Genomic DNA, 22,053 nt, shown 5'->3' on the forward strand with positions numbered 1-22,053 from the left:
ACCACACGATGACATTAGCATGCTATGAAAGTTCCTCCAGGAGTGCAGGAAGGTGAATCAGGGGACGATGCTGGTGGGAGGAATACCAGTTAGGAGGCGGTTGTCTCTCCTTCTGGAGGAATCCACCCTCAGAGGCCTTCCTTCCCCTCCCCGACAAAAGGATTATTGACTATTTTGGAAATGCCAAAAGGAAAAAATGCAAAAACTGTTGTGCAAAATCAAGTTAGTACTTACACCCAAAAGTGTTGATTGTGTTTCTGCTCTGCACTGTTGCCATCAGAGTTGAGAAGACCTGTCCCAAGCAGCCTGAGTCTGGTTGAGCAGTGAAGACAACCAAAAAAACCAAGGGGTTTGTTTAACATACTGCAAAAGCGTCTAATTGTTCACTTGGCTGTCACCCCTGACTAGAATGTGATCTAGAATGTAAGCTAAAACCAAGAGAGAGAGAGACTTTGTCTTGTTGGCTCTACTCTAGCAGACGAATGTTTTTTGAAGGAACAAATAAACCCTGGGCAGTCACCCCAGGCCCAGCCCACGTGGCCAGGCCAACTCCACCCTCCCTCCTCCATACTCCCACGTAAAGTGCCCTTGACTAGTCTTGTGTACTGTCCCTGACAGTATGTTTAGGGCTCCGAAAGAATAAGACATTATGGACAGAGACAGCTTTTCACCACAGTTCTCCACAGAATTCCCCATGCTGCTGCCCCTCCCTGAAGTAACGTTTGGCAGACGCCCTGCAGGTCGGGGGCCAGGAGCAGGGGCTCATCCCTGGCTGGCTGGCAGGTGGAGGCTGATTCCTTCCGTGAAGGGGCCCATCCTTTCTTCTGTGCAGGGAATGCATCTGAGGGGCCAGACCCTTTCATCGTGGAGGCTAAGGGGCGTTATCCTCTCTGGACCTCAGAGGACAACTCTCAGTGCCGGGAGAAACACTGACCAGGAATGTGGCAGCTCCTCTTTCCCGTCCCCGGCCTCCCCCCGTCCTCCCGCCTGTGTGCTGAGATGCACCATCCCTCACCCCTTCGTTCTCCCGCCTCCTCCTGGCAAAGGTCCTCCTCCTCTCTTTGGGGCCCTCTTTCCCTCCTACTCCGTTTCCTGGCTTTATTCCTCCCAGGCTTCCTGTCACACTAAGCTCTTTGTCTCCACTCCCCATTCCTCATTTTCTGCATGTCCTCTGTAAGCCCAAAGCTGCCTGCCGGGGCCTTTCCTCCTCTCATGTCTTCTGTCTCATGAAAAAATGCACCCAATCCAGATTTAAAGTTTCCTTCTGGGCACTTCATTCTGTGTGCCCGGGAGGCCTGAGGGGCAGTCACTCGCCGTGGAGCACTCTGCCGTCCTGAAGAAGGTCCTGTGAGAGAGGTGGCTTTGTCAGGCCTGGCTGCGAGCTGCAGACCTGGGTTTTATTCCAAGCTATACACTTCCTCAGCTCTCCAGCTCTCCATCAAAACTCACAAGTACCTACTGAGACCCCTCATGGGTTTAGTCAGCTCTGGAATGGATTCCCTGGGTGACAGATAAGCCACCGGCCGGTGGCTCCCCCTCCACTCAAGCCAGCCTGCGGTGCGCTCACCCCAGGCAGCCCGGCCTTCAGAGCTCATCCTGCCCACTCTGCCTGCTTCCAGGAGCTAAGCAGCCGCCTCCCTCCGCACGTTCTCCCTCCTACCCGCAGGGAGCTGCTGCATTTTGTAGGTTTAAGCTCCTCCCTGGTAGAGAAAAGCAACCAAGGCATTTAGAAGTTGAGTTCTCTTCAGAGAGAAAACCAGAGGTCACCTTGGCAGGAAACAGCAATATTTCTTTTGTGGGAAGCAAACAGGGTCACACTCCCTGCCTTTCTGCTTTCTCTGCCCTCCCCTCCCAGCGGGGACTCAAGATGCTCTTTTTCTCTATCCTCCTTCCCCAGGGCCAAAGCTTTGGAGTCAGCACCCACCAGCCAGGCACCAACAGCCCCCAGGCATGGGGAGCAGAGGAGAGTCACTGAAAGGCAATGCGTTAAAAGAGGGGCTTGTTCTGCTCTCTCTTTGCCCCATTTCTGTTCTGGGCAACCCAGCTAACCTGGCCCCTCTAAATCTGTGCCCCTCTAAATCTGAGCTTGGGACCATCCAGAGCCTGTTTCTGCCCTTGTTCGTCCACCTGCCAGCCCTCCCCTGCTCCCCTCATCACAGTTCTAGCCCACTGGAACCATTTCTGGGTTTTGGCTGGATTCATCTTTCAAAGCTTTCAAGGAGAGTGAGAGGAAAACTGTCTTTGCAACTCTGGACACATTGAAGGAGCTCAGGAAATATGAGCTGAATTGGGTGAAGAATGAAAGGAAGGAAGGAAAGAAGAGAGGGAGGGCGGATTCTGCCCTCTGGAGTGCCCTGACGCCTTACAGACTCCAGAGGCAGAAAGGCTGAACACTCTTCAGGCAGGTGTCTGGCTGTGGAGGGCAGGTGGGAGGCGCAGAGCAGAAGGGAGGAGCTGGCCAACGCTCCAGTGAAAACAGGCCAGAGGCTGGGAGCTCACAGCTTCTACTGCCAGCCCTGGACCCTCCACGTCTGCCCCACTGACCTTCTTCCCAGGCCCTGGGAATATCAGAGGCCCCTTCTCTTTACTTTTGTCTTGTCTTTACTCCCGCTATTTCTTCCATGTAGGCTGCTCTTTCCTCTTCACATTTCTCATCCCTACTCCTTCAAGACCAGGTACAAATTTCCCAAGAGGCCTTCCCACACATCCTTTCCCTAGCCCAGTGGCCAGGGGCCCTTCGACTGGGCTGTCCACCAGGCTTGCTCACATTCTGGTGTAGCACTTGACAGAGCATATTTGTCTATAGGTCTCTCCCTTTCACAGCTTCATTCACCCATGTATTCATTCATACTTCATTTATTGAGGGCCTACTGTGTGCAGGGAATTGATCCAGCAGTGAGAGAGAGAGAGCTGGCTCCTCAGCACCACCAGGGAGTTCGCAGTCCAGTGAGGGAGAGGGCGTTTCAAGATGGTGAATGTTGGGCCTGGCCCTGTGGTGTAGTGGTTAAGTTTGGCGTGCTCCACTTTGGTGGCCCAGGTTCATGGGTTGGGATGCCAAGCACGTACCTATACCACTCATCAGCCATGCTATGGTGGCAACCCACATATAAAATGGAGGAAGACTGGCACAGATGTTAGCTCAGGGCTAATCTTCCTCAAGCAAAAAAAGAGGAAGATTGGTAACAGATGTTGGCTCAGGGCTAATCTTCCTCAGGAAAAGAAAAAAGATGGTGGATGTTTTGAGAAGGAAAGTCAGGGTATTATGGGAGTATATAAGAGGCGGGCATTCTTTAGTCTGGGGTTGGGGCAAGACAATCAGAGAAGGTTTCCCTAAAGACAGAACATTTAAGCTGAAACCTGAATAATGAGGAAGCCATGACCAGCAAGAGAGGTAAGGGGTGGGGGCGTGTATGTGTGAGTGTATGTAGGAGCATGTATGGGTGTGTATGTGTGTGAGTGTGTATGGCAGGGTGGGATCCCTGTTCAGGCTGAGCATGTCCACGTGCAAAACCTTCGCAGCAAAAGAGACGATGTGCCAGGCGGGAGGAACAAGCAGAACGACGTAGCAGGGGAGAGACATAGGCTTCAGGTAGGAAAGGCTGTGGAAAACCAGGACGGCCGTGTTCAGTGCTAGCTCTAGAAAGGGAGGGTTTGAGACTTATTTGTTTTTGTATTCCTGGGGCCCTGCAGAGCAACAGGTGCTCAAGAAGTGTTTATTGAACAAACAAAAATGAATACGCTTTAACTAGAGAAACAATTTAAACAGGACGTAGGGATGTGACAAATGAAACAAAACCACCTCTCAAAGCCAGCTGTGCCACCATGAGGACCATTTCAGTCTTTAGCTGGGAGCCAGAGAGCCACATCCATCTGGCTGGCACAAGGACAGGTTGTAATGAGCACATATGGCCTGATTTGAGTTGGTCAGATTTAGCAAGACAAGTGTGCCCTTCATCCAAAGCAGGCCTATCTGGAGCCAGTGGGGGCAATCTAAGTGACATCTGCCAGGCTGGGACTTTCCACGGCATGGGAGTCTGGCAGACAGAGACCCAGCCAGGAGCTGTCTTGATGCCACTCGTCAGAGGAGGGCTCTCTCTGCTACTCCCTGCAGTCTTGTGGACTTTGGAGAATCGAAGCATTGTAGAGCCCAGGGGTCATCTGGTTGGCCCCTAAGTTTACAGATGAGGACACTGAAGCCAAAAAGGTTGAGTGGCTTACCGTAAGTTAGTGGCAGAACCAGGCCAGGTCTTAGGTCTCCTGATTGTAGCTATAACCAGGCCTCTTATAAACACATATAAAGGGAATAAAGGAGGAAGAGAGACAGGGAGAGAAGGAGAGGAAGGAGGGAAGAAACTACACTGGTGCCATCTCATGGGAACTAAAAAACAAAAAGCAGATCTCTGCAGCCAAGGGTGACTAGGAAATACTGTGCCTTGAAACATCCTCCTAACCTGAGTTAAGGCAACACGTTGAAAGGTAATGAGTGAGAACCCAGTGTTCAACTTTCTCAGCTGCAGGCTCAGCCCCCGGGGGAAGAGTTTCCATCTCACAGATCCAGGATGCTATTGGCTGCAGTTGGGACCACACATCCTCCTACTTAAGGCTATTCCATCCTTAACCAGTAGCTAGGAGCTGAGATCTAGGACAAAACAGCCACAGTTTGTCTGAGTCCTTGCACTAGCATTATCTCCCAATATCTCATCTTCTTTCTGTTAATAGATCTCCTGATCTTTAGCTGAGCATATGGTTGCCCAGAATTAAGATGGCATTTCCCAGCTCTTTGTGGCTAAGAGCTGCCTCTGTGACTAAGTTCTGAACAATGGCATGTAAGCAGAGGGATCAGGTGCAGCCTCAAGAAGTCACCTACAAGCAGTGGTTCTCTACCTAGGGATATTTTGCCCCCAGGAGGTCCTGCTCCTTCCAGATTCTCAGCCTATCAGGCTCTAACCAGTCTTTGATTAAGCCATATTGAGTTGGGTTCTAAACATTTCTTTGTAACCCAGTTTGCAACGTGGAGCCCTCTTCTCCCAGACTAGGTGCTATCTCTAATGATTGGTATAGTGTGGGTGCCAGCCCAGCAAAGTGGAGGCCTGACCAATGGGAATGGACCCTAGGCCTTACTCTATACAGGCACTAGCAGCTGGGTATCAGCCCTGGTCATACTGTAGCCGAAGAATTAATCCACCCATCCATCTGTGCAACACCTTTGTAAGTCATATTCAAGGCTTTAGCATGGAATCTGGTATGTCCATACCCTGAAGGTCCTTCCATTTATTATTATTGTTTGCCACAGGCTTAAAAATAACAAACCCTTGGCTACCAAGTAGGATCACTCAGAGAGACAGAGGGAAGAGCTGGCCCCTCTCTTGATCTCTTTATGCCTCCCCATTGCTAGTGCCAGAGACCTCGATATTAACTAGCCCGTTCCTTTCTGGGCATTTTAAAGTCTGCCACCGGAGAGATGAGAAGAAAGTCATGGGGTGACCCCATCACTCTACAAATGGATTCACACTTATGCAATCACACTGTTAGGGATCCATGAGTAAACTGTTTGTATTCACAGGCAGACATTCCAGAAGAAGGAGGGGAACTTCAGCCAGCATATTTGCTCTGCTCTGGATGGTCTACCTGACATCCTGAAGATAGAATAAAATGCTAGAATGGATTATTCAAGGGGAAAGTGGGAAAGGACCAAAGAATAGTAAAACAAGGAGCATCCCAGGGGGTCTCCGAGTCCTTCAGATGAACTGGGACAAATTCCGAGTCTAGCCCCAAATTTCTGAATCGTGACTGTAAGCCTGATATGAAGATGGAAGCTTCTAACTTAGCCAAAGTAATTTAGTGCGAGAAGAACAAAGTTGAATCACTTCAGCTGTGTCCTTTTCAGAGAATCCGTTGATTGGAGAGGAGTGGGGAGTGTACGGCTGCCATGTTAAGGGGGGGCAGGGACTAATGTTACAAAGGCTGTGGAAGCCAACTTTCAAGATGGACCCCAATCTTCCCACCTCCTGGTATTTGCACACTTGTGTAGTCTCCCACGCTGTATTACAGTTGATCTGTGTGACCAATAGAATATGGTAGAATTGATGGTATGTGACTTCTGAGCCTCGATCATAAAAGACATTGTGGCTTCCGCCTTGCTCTCTCCCTCTTAGATCACTCACTGTGGGGGCAGCAGCCCCGTGGAGAGGTCTGTGGTAGGAACCGAGGCCTCCTGCCAACAGCCTTGTGAGGGAGTCATCTTGGAAACAGACCCTCTAGCCCCCGTGAGACCTTCAGATAATTATAGCCCTAAATAACCTCCTGAGAGACACTGAATGTGAACCACTCAGCTAAGTTGCTCCCTGACCCACAGAAGCTATGAGACGATAAATTTTTATTGTTTTCAGCTGCTTAGGCCTGGGGTCATTTGTTAACGCAGCAATAGATAACTATTAAATCCCTTACTGTCATGTCAGTGTGTGTCAGCAGCTGTTAATCCTCATGACAATCCTGTGAAGCAGAAATGATTTTCTCCATCCAAGAGGTGTGAAAATAGGTTCAGAGAGGTTAAGTAATTTCCCAGGGCCACACAACTGCCTCCAAAGCCCACCACACCACACTGCCCCGCTCAGTCCTTCCTCCCTGAGACCTTCTTCCTCCTCCTCCCACTGAGCCGCAGAGATGAGCCAGGCTGTCCTGCCGACAGTTGGTCTCAGGCTTAAAGGTGAGATCACACGATCAAGGGAGGGGAGTGGATGAGGGTTTGAAAACTACCACTGCCTACAAAAATTTTACTCTTACACACCATGTGAAGCAGTTTCAAGAAGTTGGTGGAGACATGGTGAAGCAAATGGCATTCTAAAGCAATGGCAAATAAATGAAAGAACTAAAATATATGGATAATGTTTACTAATTAGAATCAGAGAGCTGATGACAAATAACAAGACCTCCATTGGGACAAAGGATTGTTGATGTCATTTGTGGGTGTATGTCATAAACACACCATGGGGAAACAGCTGAGGTCCTGCAAGCTTGGATACCTCTGGCTGGAGGATTTTCTTTCTTTTTTGGTGAGGAAGAGTGGCCCCTGAGCAAACAACTGTTGCCAATCTTCCTCTTTTTTGCTTGAGGAAGACCATGGCTGAGCTAACATCTGTGCCAGTCTTCCTCTGTCTTGTATTTGAGATGCTGCCACAGCATGGCTTGATGAGTGGTGTGTATATCTGCCCCCGGGATCAGAACTGGTGAACCCCAGGCTGCCAAAGCGGAGTGCATGAACTTAACCACTACGCCACCAGGCCAGCCCCAGAAGGATTTTCTTTATCAATCAGCTTAGGAGCCCAGGTGTAGTCATCACCTAACTGAGGTCCTCTGCCCTGTCCCGCTGTCTGACTCAGGAGGAGGAAAGCAGCCTGGAGCAATTCTTCTGCCTGTGCTGGAATGGACTCAATCCAGGTTCTATTGGACATCATCAGCAATATAACTTTTCTTCCCCAGTTACAGTGGGAAGTAAAAGGGCACAGTTTCCTCTGAGGTCATATTTTGGGCCAATAAATCAGATTGATTCTGAGCTTTTTGATGGAGTTTTGACATCTGCCTATTGAGGACCTAATGCTAATGACAGAAGTCCAAGTGAACTAATGAGTTTGAATATCTAAGCCCCAAACCAGTGCTTCTCAAACTTTAATGCAAAGTACAGATTCCAACTCAGCAGGTCTGGGGTGGGGCCTGAGACCCTGCATTTCTAACCAGCTCCCAGGTGAGGCTGAGGTTCCTGGGACCTGGTCGGCACTTTAGTGGGAAGGGCAGAGAGCACTGGTTCTTGAACTTGGCTGCATCTGAGAATCACCTGGGGAGTTCAGAAAAATACTGACACCAGGGGGCCACGCCCGGAAATTCTGATTTAATTGGTCTAGGGTGAACCCTAGGCAGCAGGATTTCAGTGGGCAGCAGAGTTTGAAGACTACTGGTCTAACGAGCCTGTTCCTAGTTGCTCCCTGGTTCTCTGCTGATCTCTTTCCTGGGAAAAGCAGCTGGAGTGAAGGGTAACTGTGAATTTGAGGACAGGCGCCTGGACCAGTCTTGCTGCTCTCCCTGTGGTTTGCCTTCCCATCTGGGCACAGGGGCAATGACTCTGCCTGCCTTAGAGGGTTGTTATGAGGATGAAGCGAGTTCACATATATGTAGAAAACTAAGAATAGTGCCTGGCACTATGCACTATTACTTCCTTATTATTCTCAACTGCTAAAGAATTCAGAGAGGTTAAGCTTTAACGGATGGTTTTCCATTGTGGGGTCCAGGAGCAGGGGAATGCCTTTGTTTGGTGAGAACTCGGAAGGAAGAGATGTAGGTCTCGGGGGGTGCAATTCAAGACCACTCCCCCAAACTGGGTCACTTTTCAGTAGAATTTTCAGCAGAATTAGGACACTGAAGATGAACTTCTACTTCCACAAAGTCATTCATGCAACATTTATGGGGTGCCCGCTGTATACTAGGCATCGTGCTACACCTTGGGGAGAACTGCCTAAAACTAGAAAGCAAGGATGTTTAGCTTTCAAGAGCTTCTGATCCAATGCAGAAGATAAGCTATGCATGTGGTCAAGTAGCTTCCTTATTGCCTACAGGACCCATTCATTTGCTCAACCAATATCTGAAAGAGCTTCCTGTGAGCTAGCCACAGGAAGACGTAGTTCCTTCCCCCGGCAAGATGCTTATAGTCTAGGGGAGGAGACAGAAAACCAAATAGAAAACCATAGAGCTTCCAAGGTGCTTTGGGACACCCAGAAGAGGAGGCCTCTCCACCACCAGACCAGGCTGGAGGAGAACGTCTGGGACAGTTCCTGGAGGAGATGACATGGGCCGATCTGCTCTAGGCCACATAGCCTTGCATTCGAAGTGCTTCGGGATCTTTGCCTCACGGCCTTTCTCAGCCTTATCTCCTGACAAGTCAAACGCGTTTCCTGTACCCACCCATGTTCTCCTGTCTGATTTTGTCAAGATTGCAAGGTACACGGGAGCAAGGAAAGCGTCTGTCTTCTTCACCACAGAGAACTAGAGGAGAGCGCGACACTTAGCTGCGCTCAACGCTTAAATGAATAAATGTGCTTTTTGCAGTCTTGAAGCCTGTGCAGCTTTGAAGACCCAAGTCAGGTCTTGCCTTTGTCCAGCCATCTCAAGAGCAGATGGTGACTGCCACCCACAGGACGGTTGTGCATCCTTCCTGCGCTCTACTAGACAGAAGCCTGGTCCGCAGTCCCAGTCAACTGGCCATGTGGTCTGGAACTGTTGGTGCTGCCTGCCTCAGACATGATATACCTGCTTCTGCCTCAGTTTCCCTTTGTGACTAGACCCCTTCTCTGAACACCAGCCTAGTAGTCTGAGACTTTCAACCAGCTCTTCCCAAGCCCTTCCCTTTGGGGGCCAGATCGTGTTTCATCTATCCTCAGCTGTGATTCTTGTCCTCTTGTGAATGGGCTGATGGCACAGAACCAAGGAACTGAGTCAGGCCTGACTTTGTCATCAGTGCCTTGAACCCCAGTGACCTTCTCCCGCAACACCTGCTGCCACAAAGGCCCATTTAGCTGGACCCTTTTAGATACTGTGCATTGGTCTGTTCAGCCGGTGCCACTTTCCTGGCCTGTCCCATCTTCTTCCTCACATCCCCTTCCCCGCCTCCCCCCGTCTGTTTGCTAACCCCTGCCCAGCATTCACATTTAAATTGGCCCTAGGTTAGATAGCCCTTTCCAAATGCAGCCTTCCTCCCCATTCCCCCTCTCAGGACTCGCCCTCGCAGGACGAATCTCTCTCCCCCGCAGTCCCATACCACTGCACCTACCTCACTTGGAGGCCTCTTTATCTTGCATCACACTTGTGCACCTGTCATCATACTAGGCTGTGAGCCGGGCACATGTCTTCTTTCCTTGTATGTTACCTAGACCCTCAATCACTGCTTGCCAAAGAGACAAAGTCGTAGGAAAATACTAAGGACAAATTAAATGGGATGTAACAGTCTCCCTGACCCTCGGCCCCATTCCACTCAGCCTGCACACCACCCCTAAACGAATCGCTCTAAAGCACAGCCATCCTCTCGCCAAAAGAAACTAGTCGCAGCCCATTGCGCATGGCGCTAAATCCACATTTCTCCTCCCGAATCAAGCCCGCCCCCACCCCTTTTGCCACATCAGGCCTCAATCCTACCTGCCCAAGCTTATCTCCTGACGCTTCGACCCCTCATCCCCAGTTCTGCTTCCATAAGGACGCACTCATTCCTCTCTTCTACCTTCATGTCTAAATGTCTTCATCCTGGAAAGCCTTCTTTCCTTCCCCTCTTCCCATCTCGCTATTTAGTGTAGTTTGCTTATTGGTCCGGCTGAAACTGAATGCTTTTTCAGGATGAAAAAGGTCATCATTTCAATACCGAGAGTAGCTTTTGACTGGCAGAGATGAGTCTTCATAAATCCTTTAGGGGTGGGCCGCACCCTTGTTTTGGGAAACCATGCGATTGGACAAATGAAAACAAGAATCCGCCCAAGGTTCTTGGGGAAAGGACTGTGAGGAAACCATGACGCTGAAGGTAGATGTTTTCGGTATGAAAAGCTGAATGTTCTGTTTGGGAACATACGTGATGTCCCCAGCTGAGCAGGAGTAGGGTAGGGAGGTGGACGATGTTTCTTTGCTTGCAACAAATTTAGCTGATGCCTATCTGAACTTTGGTTAGTTCTTGCAGGATGTGGGATTTCTCTGTTGAGAGTTGCTTACTCATGATAACAGCAAACAGTTGTTACACACTTACCACGGGCTAGGACTGAGAAAAACCCTTGCAAGCATTAATTCCTGTAATTCTCAGAACAACTTCAGGATTTTTCAGATGAGGAAAAGAAGGCTCTGAGAAGTTAGGGATCATGTCTTGCAACTAAGAGGCGGAGCTAAGACACAAACAACAGGAGTCTGACTCTACAGCCTGCGCCCCTAACCTCTGCTACCGGAGACTTGACTTTTTCAAAATCGCATCCCTTTAAAATTTCTTTTTGGGGATGTTTTATAGTTATATAGTAGTGCATGCTTATTTGGGAGTGCAAACTCAAAAACATTTTACTGGTATGGGTGCCCAATCACATTTTGACACTTTTTCATATGCTATCTTGCATTATTTGCTCATTGCTTCATATTTGTGGTTCACATTTCTCCCAAGGAATTTAAAGTCTCCTTGAATTGTGTCTTAAAGTTCCACTCTATCTCCCACAGTTGGCTCAGCTGTGTCGTCCCCACTTACTCATTGAATTGAATTAAACTGGTACTCTTGACCTTCTCCCTCTGGAGCAAAGTGAAGCTAGTGAAAATATATAACAATATAGTAGATCTCTACAGCTTCCGGCAAAGGCTGAAGCACCTTCCAAGCACTGCAAATAGAACAACATAGTAACTTAAAAATAATTCTGCTGTACAAACATGAAAAGTGTTATTGCCTACTCCCAGAGGTGCATAATGGACTTGAACTTTAAAACACCAAAATGAAATAGTGTTTAATTTAGGGTTTTGCTGTCCAGGCAACTGAAATTGCAGCTGGGGGCGGAGATCAGCCTGCTGGCAGGTGGTTATAGTCCGTGCTTTGGCTCCCTCTGTCGGCAGGAGAGAACAGGTAATTTTTTTACTTGCAGGAATTCTTCTTTCAGGTTGTGTAATGGCTGCTGTTTACTGTGTGTTCTGCCTGAGAAAACTCAGCTCTTGAGGAAAGGGGAAGACAAAGCCAACTGGATCTTTCTCCTCAGGTGGTAACTAAACACACATTTTCGTTCCTTTTACTTGCTAACATTGCTGCTTTTGCAGCCAGACTCACTATAAACTGCTTATTAATTGTCAGAGAACACACACAGTGCCTGTTCTGTTGTGGCTTTCCCAGTCTTCTAATCTGGGGGAGTAGAAAGCATGACCCTGATTGCTCACAGAGTTTGTCACACAAGCCTGATTTTCCCACAATGTCTGGTAATCCTGTATTTTGGTAATGTTTTCCATGACACAAACAAGGGGTTTGGGTCTCAACTAGTGAATCAAATATCTAGAATTCTTTGTTTTATTCATTAAGTGGAATTAAAGAGATACACATCTTTCCTTGGCTCGTGGTTTCTTTCCCAATTCCCCCGTCCCAGAATTTTTACATAGATGTCTGATTTGTTACTTAATCATGTCAATGATTCATCCTTTGAGAGTTGGCTTCAGGACCCCAGGCAGAATTCCTCTGCGTGGTATTGCCAACCGGGCATTGAGCATTTCTCTTCCTCTGTTATGCCATGTGCCACTCCAAGGACCAGTGAAGACTCTGAGATGCCACCAGTGCCTGGCACATTGCAGAGTTCAATAAAGATTTGTTTAAATAAATACCATTTAAAGTCATATTCTATTTTAAGGGCTAATTTTGTACATGTGAGAATTCCTCCATGCATATGAAGATATGTGTTTTATTTCATTAATCTTAAAGGGGACATAACAATGCTTGTTGTCAAGTAACTTTATATTATGGTGGAATGAAACAGACAGACCTGGCAGCAATCAAGGCTCTGTCACTGATTGGAGAGGCAATCCACCCTGGGTCCTTAGCATCCTTGCATGTTCTTCTGGGCATGCTAAGAATGCAGGACCTTGCTCGTTTAGGCCATTTCTCAGGGTTGTGTTTGCAGGGAGCACCCTTGAAGGATGAGGGACCATCTCTCTATGGGACAAAGAGCAGGTGTGCTTGCTTCTTGCTATAAAATGGTGGGTTCCCCAAGCTTAGCATTCCTCTCCTGTAATGGAACCCATTTTGCGCGCAAGCATCCATCTGGATCCATCTACTTCAGTCCTATGAGAATTGGGGTTCAGGGAACCAACAAAAACATGTTGACACTCTGGCTACTGCATTTGCTGTAAGAGTCTTTCATCTCTGATCTAGTAGTCTTGTGTGTTCTGTGAGCATCCATGAAATTGTGACAAACTATGTTAGCCTGCAAATAGGGTAAAATCTCAGATTCTTCACAGTTCTTTACTCTTATTAACTAGGTGTCCCTACACAATTTATTTAACCTCTTTTAGCTGCAGTTTTCTTTCTTTATAAAGGGGACAATAGTACCTGCCTCATAGCATTGTTGTGGAATTAAATAAGAATGTAAAGATCCCTACTGCACTAGAATCTTCCCGGGAGCTTCCTTTTCCTCTTTAGATCACCGACGGAGGCTACTTTGCTTTGACGTCTGACGATGCCAGGCAGGGAGGAACGGAGTGGACCACAGCCCGGGCTGTGGCTGACCCTGGCCTGGTGCAGAAGGCCGCTGAGCACCAGCTTGAAAAGTGTGCCCCGCGGTGGCTCCGCAACTTCCACGTAGGCGGGGCTCGGAAAGTGCCAAGTTGATTGCAGCGGGAGGCCAGAGGTTTTGTCTTGCAGCGGTGGTTGCATGGCAACCACGCGGGTTTTATTCCGATTGTCTATTTCAAGTGGCTTGGGGTCGCGATGATGGGGATTACCGGGGCACTGAAGACCCCCGCCCCCAAACCACTCCTCGGACTCCTGGCGACCGCGCCAGTCTGAGCAGCTTCTGGCTGGGCATCCTCCGCCCGCCGCCTGGAACCCCTGCGGCCGCTCGGGCGCGCGCCCCCGCCGCCCGCGCCCGCGCCAGCTCACGCACGCTCCCGGCGCCCCCACGCGCGCGGTGCCCCCGCCGGCGGCCGCCACGCAGCCGCGTGCTCCGGGAGCGCGGGCTCGGGCGGCTGCGCGGCGCCCACGGACGAGCTCTTGGCGGCGGGCCGAGCTGTCGGAGGATGCTGCAGCCGGGGCGCGTCGCCCCCCGCAGTCCACCAGAGCCCGGATACCTCCGAAATTCGGCTCTGGGTCTGTGGGGAGCGAAATGCAACCCAAACCCCGTTTTACCCAAGCCCGCGCAAATAAACACGCACAAGCACGCACACAGACGTCGCCCGGCCCGCGCTCGCGGCGCCGGGGCCTGTCTGCGGGCGGCCAGGGAAGAGCCCGGGGCCCGGGAGGGGCCGCCGCTCGGGATCGGCCGCCAAAAGGTGCGACGTAAGTGCCCGGCGTTCCCGGCCCGGCCTAACGGCGCAACGGCCGGCCTGGGGCCTGCGTCGCCGGGGCGGGGGCCGGGGACCGGGCCGCCGGAGAGACCCGGGAGGCGGGGGCGCTCGGGGCAACAGGGGCGCCGGGGAGGAAGCGTGCGGGCGTGATTTGTCCTGCGCGGCCCTGTACGGCGGCCTGGGTGGGCCGGAGACCACCGGCCGGCGCGGACCCTGCAGACTCGCAGGCGCCCTTCGCTCGCAGGGCTCGCCGACCTCGTTGGGAGGTGGCCGCCGGGAGAGGACGGGCTCCTGCGGCCCACGTTTGGTGGCGGCTACCCGGGCTGGCGGTGCCCTGGCCTCGGCGGCACAGACGGACGACTCAGGGGGCGGTGGGAAGGGCGGAGGGCTGTTGCCTCTGGCTTAACATGGCAGATGCGCGGAGGCTCCAACAGGTGGCTCCGTGGCGCAATGGATAGCGCATTGGACTTCTAGAGGCTGAAGGCATTCAAAGGTTCCGGGTTCGAGTCCCGGCGGAGTCGCAGTTTTTTCCCCCGTGATTTGCTTTCTATCCTCATCATTTCCCTCCTCCTCCTTTTCCTAAACGGTGTAATTCACTCCCGGTTCCCTGCCCCCTTCTCTCCACTACGTTCGGCTCCTGCGGCCCTTTCCCCTCCAGCTGATCGCGCCGGTGCCGCTCCCCCGGCTGCGGGGCTCCGGGCCTGGGCTGGCGGCCCCGGCCGGCGGGGTGAGGGTAGGAGGTCCTGGGTCTCGGGTGCTCCGGGAGAGCTGTCCACCTCACGGGGGTGACACCCCCTGGCCCAGAGCGCGACCGGGGCTGCGCTGTGCCGGCCGACTGCCCCGCCGGCTCAGAAGGCTTCAAATTTGTTACGTCCCGGAATCCCCAGGGGGATCCCGTCATAAATGCAGATTTCTGGGCGTCACTCCGGGACTCTTAAATCCGTCGATCGGGGGGGGGGGGGCCCAGGAATCTTTATTTCTGATAAGGACGTCCCCTCCCCTCCCCCATGATGCCAGTGCAAAGAGGTCCGAGGTCCACTCTGTCTGTCAGCTCTTCCGGGCAGGGATTGCTGCTATCTTGTACCTCTTCCCCTGCCAACTCATAACTTTGCACACGATTAGGGTTCCACCTCACTAAATGCGAATATTTCAATGAATGAATGAAAAATTTAAAATTCATTGTAGCAAACAAGCAAACAATTCATGCAAAAAAGACAAAGTCCAAAATTGTCAAAAAAAGGTATAGGGAAAAATAAACATCCTTGTTCCTTTATCCCAGCCTTGCCTTGCAGTTCTCTCTATAAGCCATTAGTGAAAATGGTTTCTTGGAAGTATTTTCAGATTTATTTTATGCACATGGCGTTTTTATATCTGTCTCTCCCTGTATATGTTTATTGGTGTTATTGATATACGTGATACACAGTTGGTAGTATGCTGCATGTACTTGTTCTTTCACTTATTCACGCAAGGGGAGCTGCCTTGTTCCATTGTACGTATGTATCATAATGATTTAACAGCCCTCACTAGCTGGACATTTAAGTGTTCAGTATTTTCCTGTTGGAAACAGTGCTTCAGAGAACGGCCTTGTTCTTACATTATTGTCCACGAGTGCAAGTATATCTGTAGGGTGGAGTGCTAGGAAGTTGAATTTCTGGGTCAGAGATTTGTGCATTTTTTGATGGATGTTGCCAAATTGTCGTAGAGATTGTACCATTTTCCTCTCACCAGCAATGTGTGAGAATGCCCATTTCCCGACAGCCCACGTTATCAAACAGGTGAAAAATGGTTTCTAGTTTTAGTTTCAGTTCGTGTCTTTTATTATGAGTGAAGCTGAGCAGCTTTTCATACATAGGATAATTAGTATTTCCTTTTTGTGATTTATCTGTTCTTGAGTTTTGCTCATTTTTCTATTGCATCATGGGTCGTTTCCTTATTGGTTTGTAGGAGTTCTTTACATATTAAGGAAACCATCCCTTCGTTTGTGATATGTGTTATAATTATTCTTTCCCAGTTTATATGTCTTTTGATTTTGTTTATGGTATTTTATTTTATTTTTTTGTGTTACATAAATTCATATATTTGGATTTATCAATCCTTTGTTTTATGGCTTCTACGTTTGGGGTTATACTGCACTGAGATCATTAAATAATTTCATCATGTTTTATTGTAGTGCTTTTATGATTTTCTTTTTATACTTAAATCTTTACTTCATCTGGAGTGTATTTTTGTATCAGGAATGGAAGGGGAGTCTTGTCCAAGAATCACTGGTAATGAACACCTCTCCTTTTCTACATTAATTTGAAATGCCACCTTTATAATTTTCTAAATTCCTGTCTGCATTTGGGCTTCTGGATCCTCCATTCTCTTCCGCTGATCTGTCTTACTTCTGATTCACCAGAACAGTGCTGTTTTAATATCTAATAGGGCCAGTCCTCCCTGATAACTCTTTTTTTTAAAGATTTTCTTACCACCTATTCTTGAATTATTTTTCCTGCATAACGTTAATAATTTGCACTTATTTTGCATTTGCTATATACCAGGTATTATTCTAAGTGCATTATGCATTTTAATACCTTTGATCCCCATTATTATCCCCTTTCATGGAAGAGGCATCTGAGACACAGAGAGGTTAAGTAACTTATTCAAGAATACACAGCTAGTAATAAGCAGGATGGGAACCCAGGAAATCTGGGTCTGTGGGTAAAACCATAATTCTGTATTGTTTTTTCAATGGGAGCTTTAGTGATAACTAGTCTGGCTCTAATCTTAGGAAGTATTTCTGTTGAAGTCATGTTATTTATAGATTAACACAGGGAAAATTGAACTAAGCATGATGTTGAGTCTTCCTACTTAAGAGTAGCAGGGGAAATTATTTTTTTTAAGAACGCCTATGCCTTTCCATTTGTTCAGTCCTCCTTCTGTGCTCTTCAGGAGGGTATTAAAGTTTTCTTTACATGTATCTTGATTTTTTGTTAACTTTATTCCTCGATAGTTTTTCTTGTTATTGGGATCTTTTCTTCCATTACATTTTCTAACTGGTTATGGTTTGTGTAAATGAAGGCTTTTGATATTTTAAATAATTTTTATATCCAGCCATCTTATTGGACTATCTTATTATTTAAAATAGTTTTTCAATTCAAGACCACAATGAGATACCACCTCACACCCATTAGGATGGCTATAGTAAAAAAAAACCAGACAGTAGCAAGTGTTGGCAAGGACGTGGAGAAATTGGAACCCTCAGATGTTTCCAGTGGGGATGTAAAATGGTACAGTCTCTTGGAAAATAGTTTGGCAATTCCTCAAAAAGTTAAAAATAGAGAGGCCGGCCTGGTGGTGCAGTGGTTAAGTTCGAACATTCCACTTTGGAGGCCTGGGGTTCTCCAGTTCGGATCCTGGATGCGGACATGGCACCACTTGGCAAGCCATGCTGTGGTAGGCGTCCCACATATAAAGTAGAAGATGGGCATGGATGTTAGCTCAGGGCCAGTCTTCCTCAGCAAAAAGAGGAGGATTGGCAGCAGATGTTAGCTCAGGGCTAATGTTCCTCAAAAAAATAAAAAAATAAAAAAAAAATAAAAAACAACAACAAAACACACACACACACAAAAAGTTAAAAATAGAGTTACCATATGACCCAGCAATTCCACTCCTGGGTATATACCCAAGAGAATTAAAAACATATTTCCAAACAAAAACTTGTACATGATTGTTCATAGCATTCTTCTTTAATAGGCAACAAGTAGACACAGTGCAAATGTCCATCAGCTGATGAATGGATAAGCACAATGTGGTGTATCCTTATAATGGAATATTATCCTATTATTCAGCAATAAAAAAGAATGAAGTACTGATTCATGTTGCAACATGGATAAACTTTAAAAACATTATGCCAATGTTCTTCTTGTGTAAAAAGCCAGTTGCAAAAGACCAAATATTGTATGACTCCATTTATATTAAATATCCACTATAGGCAAATCCATAGACACAGAAAGTAGATGAGTGGTTGCCAGGTGCTGGGGGTAAGGGAATGAAGTGAGTGCTAATGGAGATGGGGTGTTTCTTGGGGTGATAAAAATGTTCTGGAATTAGTGGTGATAATCGCACAACTCTGAATTTACAAAAACCCGCTGAATTGTACACTTTTTAAAGGGGTGGATGGTAAGATATGTGAATTATATCTCAATTTTAAAAGGAAAAATAGTTTTTCAGTTGACTAAGTTGTGCTTTCTGGAAATATATCATCCACAAATAATGATAATTCTACCTTCTCCTTTCTAATTTTTACGCCTCATATTGTTTCTCTTGTAACAGCGTCAGCTATTGTCTCCAGAAAATGTTGAACAATTTTTCATGAAATTGGTGATAGTGAACTGACTCTTCTTCTTCTTGATCATTTGAGGAATGTTTCTCCCCTGAGCCAGCTTCTGGGGTGGGTGCACACACACGTGCACACATTCACACGGTTATCACAGTAAGAAAATGTCTGTCTCTATTTGTCAGGAATCTGTGGATATTTTTCTCTTTGATCTGTTAATATTGTGCAATATATTAACAGATTTTCTAATATTCAACCCTCCTTACATTCCTGAAATGTATCTCACTTGGTTGTGTTGTATATTTATTTTAATATTTTGCCAATTTAGAAAGATTGATATTTATCTGCCGTAAATGCAGCATTGTTTAGAATGGCCCCCAAATGGAAATAACCTAGAAGTCTATATTAATAATGATCTGTTTGAGGAAAGTGTGGTAGAATCATTAATTGAATACAATGCAGACCTTTAAAAATGAGGAAGATCTATATATGTTACTATGGAAAAATGTCCAAGGTTATGTGAAAAAAGGTGATGTGCAAATGAGTATGTTTAACATGATTCCATTTGTGTTAAATAATGCTATTAATAATAGTAATAACGTGTGTTACTGTGATTGTGTGTGCGTAGGAAATTTCTGGAAGGATATACAGTTAACAGTGCTGGGGCAGGAGAGGCGGTCGTACGAAGGGAGGGGACTTACCTTTTTACGTTCTGCCTTGTAAGGTTGGATTTTTTTCCTTATAAGCTTATCTTATCCTTGTAATAAAAAAGTTAATTTTTAAAAAGGTAAAGCAAAACAAAAATTCCTAAAGGTAACGATGAAGGAGAAGAAAGCATTTTGTGCTGGTTCTTAGGCCACTTTTGGATAGGCAGCCCTGATACTGCTAATCCATCAAAGATTTTCCGATCTCCGTCTGACGTTTACTGACACCCCCACTCCGCCCTCTGCTGGATGTCAGCCAGACGCAGCCCCTTTCGCAGCTCCTTCCACTCGGAGTGGAGAAGCCTGTCCACTGGGTCTCTCTCTGCAGAGCGTTCCAGCGGGGCGTGCCCGAAGATCCTTACTCCATGCGGACTTTACCCGAAAGGCGATGGGAAACCATGGAATAGCTTCTCGGTGGAAGCAGGGTGATTAGATATGTGTTTCGTGTCACCTCTCTGGCTGCAGTGTACATCCGGCTGGAGTAGCACAGGACTGGAGGCTGGAAGGCAGTCAGAGTCATCTAGGTAAGAAAACGGTGAGGGCTGGAACCAGGGAGGTGGTTGGGGAGAGGGATCAGTATACCAACTGGAGGGAGATCAAGGGAGGCCAAATTGATGGGACATGACGAATGAAGGGACATACAGAGAGGGAGGGAACAGTCAGAAAAGACTGCCATTTTTTTTCAATTATTTTATTGAGGTCATAATGATTTATAACATTGTGTAATTTCAGGTGTACATTATTACGTATTAGTTTCTGTATAGACTGCATCGTGCTCACCAGCAATAGTCTGATTTTTATCTTTCACTATACATGTGTGCCCCTTTACCCCTTTCGACCAGTCCCCCCACCCCCTTCCCCTCTGGTAACCACTAATCTGTTCTCTTTATCCACGTGTTTGTTTATCCTCCACATATGAGTGAAATTATACAGTGTTTGTCTTTCTCTGGCTTATTTCACTTAACATCATACCCTCAAGGTCCATCCATGTTGTTGCAAACGGGACAGTTTTGTCTTTTTTATGGCTGAGTAGTATTCCATTATATATGTACACCACATCATCTTTATCCAGTCATCAGTCGATGGGCACTTGGGTTACTTCCATGTCTAGGCTATTGTGGATAATGCTGCAATGAACATAGGGGTGCATAAGTCTCTTTGAATTGTTGATTTCAAGTTCTTTGGATAAATACACAGTAGTGGAATAGCTGGGTCATATGGTATTTCTATTTTTAGAATTTAAAAAATTTTTTGAGAAATCTCCATACTGTTTTCCACAGTGGCTGCACCACTTTGCATTCCCACCAGCAGTGTGTGAGGGTTCCCTTTTCTTCATATCCTCTTCAACATTTGTTGTTTTTTGTCTTGGTAATAATAGCCATTCTGACAGGTGTAAGGTGATATCTCATTGTAGTTTTGATTTGCATTCCCTAATAATTAGTGCTGTTTAACATTTTTTCAAGTGTCTGTTGGCCATCTGTATAACTTCTTTAGAAAAATATCTGTTTATATCCTCTGCCCATTTTTTGATTGGGTTGGTTTGTTTTTGTTATTGACTTGTCTGAGTTCTTTATATATTTTGGAGATTAATCCCTTGTCGGATATATGATTTGCAAATATTTTCTCCCAGTTGGTGGGTTGTCTTTTCGTTTTGTTCATGGTTTCCTTTGCCGTGCAGAAGCCTTTTAAGAATCCTGTTTCTAATTAGGGCAAACGGTGGATGCTGAAGTAGTCACTGGGATAACGAAGGAGAGAGAAGGGGGTTTGGGGAGAAAAATAAGTTCAGATTTGCATATGTTGACTTTGAGGTCTCCGGAACGTCCTGGAGAAGAGGTGCTGTTGGCAGTTGGATGTACAGTGCCAAGGACATAGCAAACTCTCAGTAAATATTTATTGAATGGAAGACCTAAGGAGGGTGGTATGCAGGGCGAGAGGGAAGGGAGAGAAGAGAAGGTCTGGAGCTCGGGAGACCGGTCTAGGTCCGCTGACCAGTCCAGGCTTGACATTTTAAATTCATTGACTTACAGATGGCACTTAAAGCTCTGGGTCGATGAGACTGTGCAGGAGAGTGTAGAGCAGGAGGAGATGAGGGCTGAGGACAAAATCCAGAGGACAGACATTTGAAGGACAGGCAAAGAAAGAGTTCTTCAGAGACCAAGAAAGGGTAGCCAGAGAGGTAGGAAGAAAACCAGGAGAAAGTGTTATCTCCAAGAACTGATGGAGCCGTTTCTCCTAGAGGAGAAGGGAGTCAGGAGGAAAAAGGAAGCATCTCACGTTTTTCTAAACACCTGCTTTATGCCAGCCACTTTATTTAACCCTTGCCATTTAATTGTCCCCCAAATCCTAAGAAGTATGAATTATCCTCATTTTACAGATGAGAAAATTAAGGTGCAAAGATGTTCTGGGAGCAAGGTGAAAGGATTAGCGTAGAAATGATGGGAAAGTGCCTGCTCTTCTGAGGCAGGTAGGAAGAGGGCAGAGGTAAAAGCATGAAGGTGGAGAAGGGCGAATTGAAGGTGCTCCTGTTTGAGGAGCTGTTTCCTCTGTGCTCTTTTACAGCTCTACCTCACACACCCAGGGTTCCAGGAAGGTGTTGACAAAGTGGGAGCTACCCCGAAGGGTGGAGACACTCCCATCTTATTACCACTTATGCCCAATACAGACCCTGAAGACCAGGAGTGGTTTCATTCCAGCTTTCTCCTAATCTGGGGCTTTCTACATTTATCAGCATTTAAAAAATATTTTATAACTTCATTCACCTTCAATTTGAGATATATATATATTTTTCTTTTTTTGTGTGTGAGGAAGATTGGCCCTGAGATAACATCTGTTGCCAATCTTCCTTGTTTTGCTTGAGGAAGATTGGCCCTGAGCTAACATCTGTGCCAGTCCTCTATTTGTTTTTTTTTTTATGTGGGATGCTGCCACAGCATGGCTTGACAAGTGGTGCTAGGTCCACACCCGGGATCTGAACCTGCAAACCCTGGGCTGCCG

At 47.2% G+C, this 22,053-nt stretch overlaps 1 non-coding gene across 1 annotated transcript; it reads left to right on the forward strand.

The window, feature by feature from the left end:
• The first annotated feature begins 14,473 nt into the window (after nucleotides 1–14,473).
• On the forward strand, nucleotides 14,474–14,558 carry TRNAR-UCU (transfer RNA arginine (anticodon UCU)). Its single transcript is given in 2 exon segments — nucleotides 14,474–14,510; nucleotides 14,523–14,558. It is a non-coding gene; the product is annotated as a tRNA-Arg (tRNA).
• The last annotated feature ends 7,495 nt before the right edge of the window (nucleotides 14,559–22,053 follow it).

Source organism: Equus asinus, chromosome 16 (genome assembly GCF_041296235.1).
Source record: "Equus asinus isolate D_3611 breed Donkey chromosome 16, EquAss-T2T_v2, whole genome shotgun sequence".
NCBI classification, from domain to species: domain Eukaryota; kingdom Metazoa; phylum Chordata; class Mammalia; order Perissodactyla; family Equidae; genus Equus; species Equus asinus.